Raw genomic sequence first — 12,570 nt, 5'->3', positions numbered from 1 at the left:
GTGGTGGATGTTACTGTTCAGACTTTTTTGACCTTCAAAGATCCCAGTTTTCTATCCAGTAACCATTATTTGATCGAATCATTGAGGGGGTGTGTGTTTGTGAAAGTATGTGCACTTGCAAGTATGATCTCATTCACCAAGGTCTCTTCCTCCTACTTCAGGGGTAACAAAAATGATCTTGCAGAAAGGGGCATTTACATTAACACTCACTCAAGCACACCCCACCCCCTGACTCCAAGGCTGGGCAATTGGTTTGGGGCAGCTGAACCATATCACTCCACACACATGGAAACACATACAGGCTTAGACTCTTTTATTCACTTGAACCTGGCTGCTTGCTCCTGCAGGAAGACAAGCTCTAGAAGTTCTCCACAGGGTTGTGAGATGCATAGGAAAGCAATTTGTCTAATATCTCCTACATTTTTTCTGTCAGTCTGCTTGCCTTTATTCTCTGCCTCAGGAACGCACCTGCATTTTTCCGTCCCCTTGTAGACTTCCACTATTTTTATTCCCTTTCTTTTTCATACTCAGCTAGTACATGCTTACCATTTTCTTCCTATTCCACCCTACCCCCACACCCTCCAGGCTAGGAGACAGCATAGAGCGGTCTGCTGAAGACAGGGCCCATTGACAGGCTAGAGTGGCAGTAACTTATTGTCTATTGATGGAGTGTGACAAATCATGTGGGAACGCAGGGGTGCGTGGCAGTGAGAGCCAGGGTGTTGACTATGTGAACGTGCCTGCATGTGCACTTGCATCTCAGACGTACGTGTGTGTGCCCACATGTGTTTGTGGTTTTTTGTGTCTACGCCTGCATGAGTGTTTGTGTGTAACGTCTTAGTGTGGGGCAGGCGGGCATAGCCGGGACCCTTCACAGCTCATTTAGCCCAAATGGGGCCACCTGGGTGGTGAGAGGGCTCAGCAGGACAGCTCTGGCATTCTGGAGTCCCGCTGACAGCCTCCAAATATAGGGGCTTCGTCGGCCTATTAATCAACACAGCCACTCTGACAAATCACCACAAGTATGACCTAATGAGTGGAGAAAAGGGGGATGAGGTAAAATAAAGAGGTAGAGACATGATGTAGAAGGTGGAGGGGGCACAAGGATTATATGGATGTAGGTGGGGGCTAAAGAGTGACAGAAAGAGTGGAGATCTAATGAAAAGGAAATGAAAGACGCAGAGGGTCGACATTACAACTGGCAGCTCCCATGGTGGGGAGTAATAAGAGGTGAAAGCTAAAACAGTTGTCATCTATAGCTGACCCTTCAGCTCTGTTGTCCCACAACATCTTGTTATGCAAGAGGAAAATTATGGAGTCCAGCATGCAGTAGAGTGAATTAGTGAGTACCCGTTCAGCTCACCAATTTTGCTTCCTAGACAATTTTTTGCAGATGCTTCAGAGCAAATTAGAGTTTCGAAGACGTTTGATTTTGAACACAAGCTACATTGATGTATGTCTTCTTCTCTGGTTCCCACCCTGAGGTGAGCTAGCATCTAATCTCTCCACTACCAATCTCAGGTCCAAATCACATTAGGTGGGATCAGAGGTGAAACTAGAGCTTTTCAACAGCAGCCTGTTCTCACTAATGAACCCCCATGGCCATCCATTGCATATTACAGCCACGCTGAGTGAGGGGGAGAAAGTTTTGCAATAATCATTATGTAATTGCACAATGCCTGGGTTTCCATTGCCCTGACATTTTGAAAGCTCAATAGCAATATCTTTATGCTTCTCCATAGGGAATATGTTTGGAAGGGCTGCACTGTATTTGATTGATGGTTTTCTGAGGCTAAACAATCAACTTATTGTAATCATATTTGCAGTGTCCGTCTGAAGTTTATAATATACAATATTAGTTTCTTTTGAGTGTTAAATCACATATTGCCACTTCCTCCGCCCCCTCAAACTCAAGGAATCTTTATAAAACCTGCATGAAAGTCTGGGCTCTACTTATTGTGTTACTGATTAATATGCAGCTTGCCTCTGAACACTTGAGTGAATATTTAGAAGCAGCACCCTCCCATTGACTTGTACCAGTCTGCTGGGCTGTCCAGCTGTTGGATCTATGTAGTAAGCCTCAGCCTGTCTGGTCCATTGACTGACCCAGGATGGAAGGGCTGTAGAGATGATTTACAGCTACATGCTCCCCCCATCCATTATCCTTTTTCGGTAACAGCACAACAGGTTCTGCTTCTGAGCCTATGGAATATTTGCTTTGACTTCACATTTATTGATGAACGTGTTACAAATTATGTGAGGGCTTATTTTACTCAGTTTGTTGAAAGCCTGGAGCATGCCATACTTGCAATGTCTGGCAGGTTTGTGGGGAGCAAATGCTGGACCCCATGAGACCAAATGACTTTCTGATGGTCAAGATTAAGTTTTAGGGTAAAAGTTAAGATATTGCAGTTGTAGCCGATAGTTTGATGTCCTTCTTTCTGTGTCTCTTAATACAGAAAACTTTGTTACAGTCTGGAAGTGTATTTTTGAATTAGCATTTGAAGCTCATACTTTTTTCATTTTTAGTGTAATATAAATAATGTTGGTAACATTTCAGATGCTGCCTCTGTTTGCATATTTGCTGTATTTAGTAAAAGGATAAAAGTGCTCATCTTTCAAAGTCTACTGATTATAAGGTTCACATCTGGCTTCTGGTCCAATGCGTGCAGTGCAATTACGATACTGTCCCTTTCACCAGCTGCAGCCAGACAGACAGTCATGACTTCTGAATGCAAAGTGATTAAAAAAAGTCAAATGTATGAGTATAACCAGAGATTAGTTTTGACTTTTTCCCAACTTCCTCTATTCTTTACTCTTTGACTTTGTGATGGATGTGAAGTCTACCTGGTCTGCCTGTGTCATCTAATGCCACTTATCATTATATTGATTCTATTACATTTCGTCTGTATGATGAATGATGTGCATCAGATTCATAGACGCAATTAAATCCAAAGTTTCCAATGTAATGTCATTTTATGTGGATGCCTTGTGAAGTTATTTTGAATATAAAGATGGAGATAGTCTCAGCCAATAAAGTAGTATAAAGTGTCCCCACTTCCCTACATGATCTTCATTGTGCTGGGGCGTTCATGCTACTAATGTTCTTAATTTGTTCTGGCATATTCATGCCTCAAAGAAACAAAAGGTTAGACCCTTACTGTACAAATGCAAAACAGGAGAGACTTTTTTACATCACATAGATCAAGGCTGAGAGATGTAATCGGCATGTCATGCTTGCACTTGTGTTTTTGTGATATGTGTGCCTACAATCAGATCATGAAGGATGATGTTCCCCTCTTCTTTTCATAGAATTTGACAGTATTTGTATTTTGTTTGTAAGAAATGCAACACTGCCAGAGGGCTTTGTATATAGAGTGTATGCATGGCATGCTCTCCTGAGCTGACAATAGACCTTTACAACATCAAATCCGTACAAGGTGAGGCGCAACTTAAAACGTCTTTTCATTGCTTTCCTTATCTCTTTCACACTGCTGTTGGCAGCAAGAAGGAAAAAGAAAAACTGAGAGAGGGAGCATTATAATTTTATTATAAGGACAGAGGGGGTAAAATAGAGCACACATGATAAGAATCTGGAGATTAAGATGGAGCAGAACAATAAATTATGCAAAGTGTTTGAAAACACATACAGCTATAATTAAGTGGCATTTGATTTTAAATGAGGTGACAGCGAGGATTTATTTATCTCCTTAACCCCCTAAAACTGCCATTGGCATGGTAGAAAATGAACTGTTTGAAATGGAGACAGAACAAGGCCCTGATCTGATAGACAATAACAGAGCACCCCCAGCCAAAGACTAAAAGAGACACAAACACATAACAGAAAGGTGAAAGCATGTAGGTATGAAATAATCAGTACACTGCAGACCCATCAAAACCACAGGAACTCATGGCTAATAATGTCATTATGAATGGAGCTCTGAATGGAGTGTGAATTCAAGATCAGCTGATGTCTGTGAGTGATATTTATTTCTCCACACATTAAATCAAATGTGTTGTGTTTGCTGACATCAACATTTTATTTATGTTGGATGTGCTTCTCCAGGAAACCTTTTCACAGAAGCATCAAAACTTATTTTAGCCAATAATAAAAATCCCTTCCTCACCTTATAGAATGCAGTACTTCTAAAATACAGCTGCCACAATCATTTAGTTCATGTTGTAATTGTGACTTTTTTGTTTTAAAAGGTCAGAACTAATATGATAAATATCTTAAGTTAATATTTTAGCATTAAATCATACATGCAAGCAACTTACTCCGCTAAACCACAAATTCTTAAAAGCAGAATATGCTGAAATGTGAGATTTAGTCATCGTGGCTTGGAAATTATATATAGCTTGGTTTGAACAAAAGTTTTGTCAGATCAGTGTCTAAGAGCGAGGCCTTTTTCTGAGTGTAAGCTGCAGTTTCTCAACCCTCAGTGCTCCTCAGCAGAGTTTCCACTTCATATATGCACAAATGACAAAGGGAAACTTTTGAATAAGTCATAGATTATTTCCTGGTAACACACTGAGGTGAAATAACAACAAATAACTTTTTTCTCCCTCTCTGTGGGATGTTCAGTGGGGAGCTTGCATGACTGAATGCTTGTTCTCAGTGTTTGTGCCTGCGTGTGGGAAGAGGGCAAAATCTAAAGACTATCTGCATCATCTTTGTTCATTAATTCATGGGTTATATTTTATGCATTTGGTGACAAGGTTTAAAGGAATAGACCCAAATACATGCACATGACACAGAGGCAGATTGTGTGTTATGACAGGCTTTAGTAATTGTTTTTGTAATGAAAGCAGTGGTGCACAGATCATCTGGTGGCAGGAGAGGTGGGAAAAAGGACTTCATAGGACAGCTGACAATGAAGAACAAGGTGGTTCTCCTGTAGGTAACTGATGCACCATGATAGGACAAAGCAATTAGATTAAATCTTTCAGTTATAGTGAGCTTGTTAAGGTAAAGTTGATGAACTGGCAGAGAAAGAGTGAAGGTTCTTTGCTAAATAGAAGCAGAGAAACAGCTGAGATGAATGCAGTACATAACAATTTTGGCAATGGAGTGTGATGCAAAAAACAACCCCAGTAAAACCTACAAGCTGGTTCTGTGCAGTAACTTTCTTCTGTATCTTAGCTTTGGAATTGCAGTATTTTTCTTATTTGTGTGTGTGCATATCGATTGTTTGTCCATCATAACATTCTTTCTTTTCTTATTTCTTTACATGTTTTCATGATACTTGTCCATTTTTATCCTTCAGTCACTCTCCTCTTATCTAAATCATGGTTTATTGGGAAAAAGGATTATCTCTGCTAAGTTTTTTAAGCACAGAGATCCACTGACACTTGACTGTTAGCAGTTGTCTGGCAGGTAGAATAAATGACTGACTGCCCAGCTAATTTGATGTCCAAATTGCTACAGCAGTAGCATGCAAGAGGCAGGAGATGAAGGAGGATGAGCATGCATGGTTGTCATTCTCAGATATATGCACAAGTGTCATATTTCAAATGTTTTGCTGCAGAAATCTTTTCATCCTTTATATGTGATTGCTTTGCCTCTTGTGGTTAGTTTCAGGACACCGCTGAAAGGTGCCAATGTGGTAGAATTTCCTAATGAAGAACCTTGCTATAATGATTTACTGTAGCTAATGTAAGGAAGGTCTCTCTTTCGCACACATACACATGTATGTACATGTATGTACAGAAAAGTACTTACACATCACTGTGTTTGTCACAACTTCCTCTGGGCTGCTGTTTTCAGTGAAACATGCCATCTTGCTCAGTCCTTAACAAGAGCCAAACAGTTGGGAGAATAAGGAGGAAGAAAAGAAAGGAGAAGTAAGGTGGAGAGAGAGGGGGTCAGACTGGAAAGGAAGAAGAGCAAAGAGCTGTCAACCTTATGGGAAGCACACAGAATTCAGTCTGTGTGAAGCAGCCAGCTAGCGGCTGCACTGACCAGCAGACAGTTGTTTGGACTTGGCAGGTGTTTGGGTATTTGCTGTTGTCCCCCATTTTTATTGCACATAATAAAACATTCACAAGCTGCAAGGTTTCTAAATTGGACCTCACCTTACGAACAGAAATAGCACCCCTCACTCCTATCTCTTGGAGCAAGATTTGATATCTCTAAGCCACAGAACAATGCGTGTATCGGAGGAATGTACCACCATGTGTCCTATAGACAAATACTCACAGTCACACTGTGGTGGACAAGCAGTTTAATGATGGTTGAAATACCAGAACAACAGCTATATTCTGTGATAATTGCTACCCTCCTGCCCACACTACAAATAAATGTTGAATCAGTAGGCAAACACATTAATATGGAAATGTCTACATTAATTTGGAGCATGGTCTAAATTATTCAGTAATTAAGCCATCGCAAATTTGCACAAACTTTCCCCTGAATGACTGGAAAGAATAGTTAGGAGCTAGAAACAGCCTTGCAGAGGGATTTGAGACATGTGGCCATATGACATATTGCATTATTTCTCAAAAAGAAGAATGTCATGCACAAATAAAAGATGATCACAAAAAACACACAGTGTAACAAATACACAACCAAAACCCTTTATTAATTTCCATACACTGTTGTACTTCTCTTGCAGTACCAATCACCACACAAAACAGGACTTCAACTCTGAATACAAATGGTCATTTGTTTTAATCCACAAATCCACCTATTTAATCCACAAAAATTATTTGTTTTAAATAGACTGATCCATTTTTGGAAATATTAGCCCATTTTCTCCAATGGGTGCAGGTCAAGGTGGGTTGGGACACCTTTTTTTGTGTTTCCACATGCAAAAACTGTGAAGGGTACCCTAATATCCAATCCGGCCCTTCCTACTTTGTCAGGACCCTTCCATCAGGGTACCAATCTAACCGACCCGAAAGGTGGAGTTTGAAAAACTGTAATCAGTTGATTGGTTGAGAGCAAAAAAAAAGTCACTTCAGTTGCAATCTAACATAAAGACAAAGCAGGAATGGTTCCTTATTTAGAGCAACTTATTTTCTTTTTGTTGATTAAGTCTCCATTTAAAATAGTGTTACGAAGCATTGCCAAGACGAAAGAAAAAAAATTGTTGGATGACGGCCATTCTCCTTTACTTCTGAGTTGTGTTTTAGTTACACTTTAAGGACGGCGCTGAGCTGGGATGGTGTCATGTTATTACATAGCTGAAGCATATCGCTATCCCGCTGATACTCCGCCTCTCAGGTAAGGTTATGGTTGGCTGTGGAAACGCAACGAGATTACAGTTTACAAACCATATCCACGCCCTAACTGTCCCATCCCAACCCTCACCCATTGGTGGAAACAAGGCTATAGATACCAGTCTCACATTTTTTCATTGAACGTGAAATTGGAGAAATTAGCTCACATTTGCATAAGCACTTCAAAAACATAATATTTGTTTATGTTACAAGATTTATGAGGTACTATTTTAACTATTTTTTTATTGACCAAACTATTCCTTTAAGTATCAGATGTTCAGTTCTGTATACCAACACATTTGCTTCTCTCCCTTTGTCCTGTTGGGCTTTACTGAGGCCCTTCCCAGCTGACATTAGATCAACTCATGACAGGTCATCAGTCCATTATAGTTAACACTCAGAAACAGACAATCCTTCAAGAGAACCCCTATCTTTTGGAGATGGGAGGAGTTTCTGGAATAAGAATCTGGAGATAACATGCAAAACACAGCAGGTTCAAAAGCAGGACTTTCCTGCTGTGAGGTTACAGTGTTAATGCCACCCTCTCCATGCCTGGGTCAATGCATGGTGATCTGTTTCACCTGTAGAATTGTGTCTCATAAATTTGTGTGATAAAAATTCAGATTTCTTTTTTTTTACATCAACTTAGATATTTCAGAATTATTTATTTAAGACGTTATGACGTTAAAATTATATCTATACATCTTTAGCAAGCTGCTTCATGTTATAATTTAAGGAAAACATCATCTGTGCCCGTTGATATGCTGTGATTATCATTGCTAGAACTTGGGGTCATGTGCCATGCTGTGTTTGAAGTCTTGTTTTTATGTGAGTTCCTTTGTGCTTGCACTTGTGTGTATGCATGCCTCGAAGCCTGGATGTGCATCTGTGCTCAAGCAAGAAAAAGCGTGTCAAGTCGTGTAACTGTGGATGTCCTTTCAAAGGGCCTTCACAGATCTGTCCGAGGCCCTTTGATCAGGCTCTCTATAACTCGCCTGCTCTTGACGGCCCTCAAGATGGGAGGGTGTGTACTTGGTGGGAGACAGGTCTGGTTTGACATGGATGAGAAAGTCTTTATGACCCACATCCTTGTACACACACAAACATATAAACATCAACACACACACATATACATACATACATATATATATATATATATATATATATATATATATATATATATATATATATATATATATATATATATATATATACATATATATATATATATTAAACAGTACAGATTCATTCATGCATGCAGAGTGATAGTTTTCAATTATGAAATCAGAAAGTCTTTACAAGCGCAGAAAGGATTCAGATAAAGTTTACCAAGGGCTTGTCTTGAGTAGGATTGGATTGGAGGTTTACAAACAATGTGTATATATTTTTATGTGTACTGAATACTGATGCTAAATTAGTAAAAGCTCCCATCTCATTTAGAAACAGTTTTGCTTTGATATCACATATTTGTGTCCTTTTTCCTTTTTACTGTATGTTATGTAGCTTTTGAGTGGACATCAGTTTGTATTGAGATTGATCTCAGGTAGGGTCTAATACTAAGTGGCATCACTGCACCGTGCAGACATACTGTAGATCTGACACTGAGTTGATCTGACAATAGAATGGATCAGTGCAGCAGCTAGTAAGTCAGAAGGTAGAGTATAATCCCTTCTGTCAAGTCTCTGTCTCGTCAATATTCAAATCCAGCCAGCTGTCCAATGGCTGTCAGTTACAATCTCCCTCTGGCTTATGGCCTTGCACAGGCACATATCTAAATTGAATTGGATGTTTGCTTCTCAATGGAAATTGAGTCAAAGAAATGACCTCCTGCCCTGTATTGTGAACTTGTCAGTTGTTCCAACTGAAGTAGTTTCTAATACACAACATTCAATTCCAACTAATTGCCTTTCTTTGTTGCTTTAAGGATGTGGCTTTGTATTTTAGTTTTAGTTTGCCATGCAACTGTCTCCTTTACTCCACATAATCACAAAAAATGTTTAAGCTAGTTCCTTTATTTTAATATAAATGAACACTTTAGTTTGAGCTAGAATTGCAGCCTACAGTTTTTGTGTTGTCTGTGGATCCATTAAAATTAAGGCCAAGTGCAAGAGAATAAAATGTAATTTTTCAGATTTAACATGGCTACCTCAAGTCTGATAAGCACATATGTAGTTTGCACACATTCTCACATGCATATTCTTCCACCAGCTAGTGTATGTTCATGCACTTTTACACCTCACTTTTAAGTTCTTAACCAAAAACTCTGAACTCTGAACTAAAAGCAGCTCAAGTTCAAGTTTTACAAAACCTTTTCTGATCAAGTGGCTTTAGCTGAAAAGGCTTATCTGTTTTGGGTGAGTTAAACTGCTGTTTTCAGAAAGTCTTAACTTTTCTATGCCCAAACAAAGTTTTGAAACATCATCATCATTATTGTTTATATATATATATATATATATATATATAATTGTTTTACAGACACATGGTCAGTCTAAGAGTCTGATTGTGCCTGTCTCTTTGTTGGTTGTAGCCCCTGTTACAAATTTCGAAGAAGTGTTTCTGATTAAGTAAGACTCTTGTCAAATATAACATTCACACTAATCTTAGGCTAATAAGATATTTGAAGATGTGATGGTCATTGAAAATTATGTCTGTTCACTTCAGGCAACCTAATTTAAATTAATCTGAATCTGATTCCAAAGATGTAATACTAAATGGATCTCCTCAAAGGTTAAACTTTGTAAAGGACGTTCAAGTATAGCCTCTCTGTCTCCCTCTTGTTTTGTGTCTCCCTTTCTACTTCTCTGACACATGTCGCCCTGGCATGCATGGAAAAGCCTGACCTTTGGAAAGTTTAGCACTTTAAATATTTAGGCTTGGGTTATGATGGATCCTCCAGGCCCTGTGGCAATGTGCAAAGCCTCTGATTAGGGCTGCTGTCAGAGTCATTTAGCTGAGTGTCTGGCTGTCGGTGGCACTCTCTGTTTGACAGGCGCGCCTTTTAAACAAACAGAGGTCCCAGTGGCAGAGCCGGCAGGGCACCCTGTGCAGCACAAACACCCAACACTCTGAGAGAAACCACTCAGCCCACTGACAGCTGCAGAAGAAACCACTGGCCACAGTCTCTTGTGATCTTTCAAGTACTGAGTCTTTTTGCCAGTCGACTTTTTTCCACATAGTATACACTAGTACCGCTTCCAGTTTTATTTTGTTTCTGCTCCTCACTCTTTGGAAACTTATTTTTAAAAAACTATGTAGAAATAAAGCTTCTTGTGATTGTTCTATCTCAAGGAGACAGGTTTTTGCCGAGGTTTCATCTGCACTATGTTCTGACTTGTACTTAGGAAGTGAGTTGATTACCTGATGATCTCTGAGCAAGGCTTATGCTCTCGATTTGTTGAACATCACTACTGGTTATCATCTGAAAATCAGGATAGATGCTGCCTGTCTTCTGTTTGCATCATCCCATGATTAGGAGAGCTTACACTGATGTTCACATTAAAATAGATCCGAGCCAGCCTTTTCATCTCACTCTGAGACAATCTCCTGTGGCATCAATCCTGTAAATATATGAGTCTTAATATGTGTGTCCTATTCTGTATTCAGAGGAAGAGCCAAGTCAGCAGCTTCAGTATTAATGCATGAGAAATGAGCAGAGCCCATAAGAATTAAAGGGTAAGACTCCCCTTATTAAGATGTAAATTCTGGGGGAAAACTTGCCGAAATGAGGATACAGAGAAGTTACTGTCAACTTTAGCCTACTTATGCATTTCTAAGAGGCATTGTTGTGTCGCTGTTGTTGAAATTAGATACACACAGCAAAGCACCTTGTGTGTTTTTTTTTTCTTTTTATACCTTTTCAACACAAGATCAACCAGCCTCAACAAATATGCAACCTGTACTTTACGGAGCAATTTACACTTTTGGAAACATAATCTAGTGACAGTTTACATGGCAACTATTGTGGTAATTCAATCTGTCTGTGGGTGTGTGTGTGTGTGTGTGTGTGTGTGTGCCTGTGTTGTTGTTTTTTTTTTTTCTTTCCCTCTCCACTTCTACCTCACTCTCATTTCAAATTTGCACTTAACACCTTCCTTGGGAAAGGCTTCTCATTCATCAACAGTGTTTGTCCCAGTGACAAGCAGGGCGCCTCCTGCATATCAATATCAGCTAAGACAATGCTGAGCCTGTAACCTTCAGCTAAATGTCATTCTGCTTAATCCTATTTGAAAATTAAACATTGAAAAACCTTTAGCGTACCTTCCTGTCTTCCTCTCTCGCGCCCTCCTTTATTGGCTGCCATTCTTCCAGCTTTCTGTTCTCCCTCACTCACTTCCTGCTCTTGTTTTGCACACTGTGTGACATTTGTATTGTTTTGTTTGTGTGAGTATTTGTATCTCATAATGGTTATTTGGCAGAACTGATTATAATTTGATGTCACTCAAAAAATAATGCAGGCATAACTTGTCTTCTCGTACTACAACTCCTTTGTTCTCTGTCTTCTATGAGAGACAGTCCACTCAGACTTTGATGGACGTAACAGAAGAGACTTATGCAAAAATTACCCGGTAAAACAGAAATGCATGGTCAAAGTTGTATATAGAGGGAGAATGTACATTTACATAAACAGATCCTCCCCTTACAGAGGGTAATTACTATACTGAAAGTGGCTAGGAAATGGAGAAAGAGGATGTCTGATTGGTCCAGAAACACGCTGTGACAGAGGCTGAAACTTCATCAAAAGAGAAAGAGAGGCACACATTTTAGTATGCATTAAATATATGTGTGATGTACTTGCTGTTTTGCCTGCTTTTCCTCTTTACACACATGTAGACCTCACACACATGCACAAAGCACAACTATATGGTACATATTTGAGGATGGCCTATAGCAAGAAATTGGAGGGGAGGGATGGCAGGATAAAAGCAGACGCAGAGATTGCAATGAAAATGCAATCATTTGCAGTCAGACAGATATAATTCTTCTTTGGAGAGAGTGTAATGCAGCTGCTCAAAGGCAGCCTTCAGCTCTCCATATGGATTTGATTGACCACAGTTACTCGTCAAGGGATTCAATTGAAATACTGAGAGTGAATTACAACGTGACTACCCTTGATGTCCTCATATGAAGACCTCCATCCACTCTGTAGCTTAAAGAATTAGAAAGTGTGATGGGGAGACATACTCTAGAAGCGATTAAACTGGATGGAGAAGCAACACAACATGCAGAGCAATTTCCTCCATAAAATTTTGTCACCCAATCATGGAGGGTTCTGCAGTTGTTAGAGGATGATTTTGCCACAAGAATCAAACTTAATCCAGAGAGGGAGACCAAACACAACTCTCTTCAATT

The 12,570-nt window shown here is 39.6% G+C and overlaps 1 protein-coding gene across 2 annotated transcripts in view; it reads left to right on the top strand.

The window, feature by feature from the left end:
* The window catches only part of kiaa0825 (KIAA0825 ortholog), a 115,326-nt gene that overhangs the window by 100,099 nt on the left and 2,657 nt on the right, over positions 1-12,570 (top strand). The gene's annotated exons all lie outside the window — the stretch shown is intronic.

Source organism: Melanotaenia boesemani, chromosome 11 (assembly GCF_017639745.1).
Source record: "Melanotaenia boesemani isolate fMelBoe1 chromosome 11, fMelBoe1.pri, whole genome shotgun sequence".
NCBI classification, from domain to species: domain Eukaryota; kingdom Metazoa; phylum Chordata; class Actinopteri; order Atheriniformes; family Melanotaeniidae; genus Melanotaenia; species Melanotaenia boesemani.
Note: the sequence above shows the minus strand (reverse complement) of the source record. Positions and strands in the feature narration are given on the sequence as shown.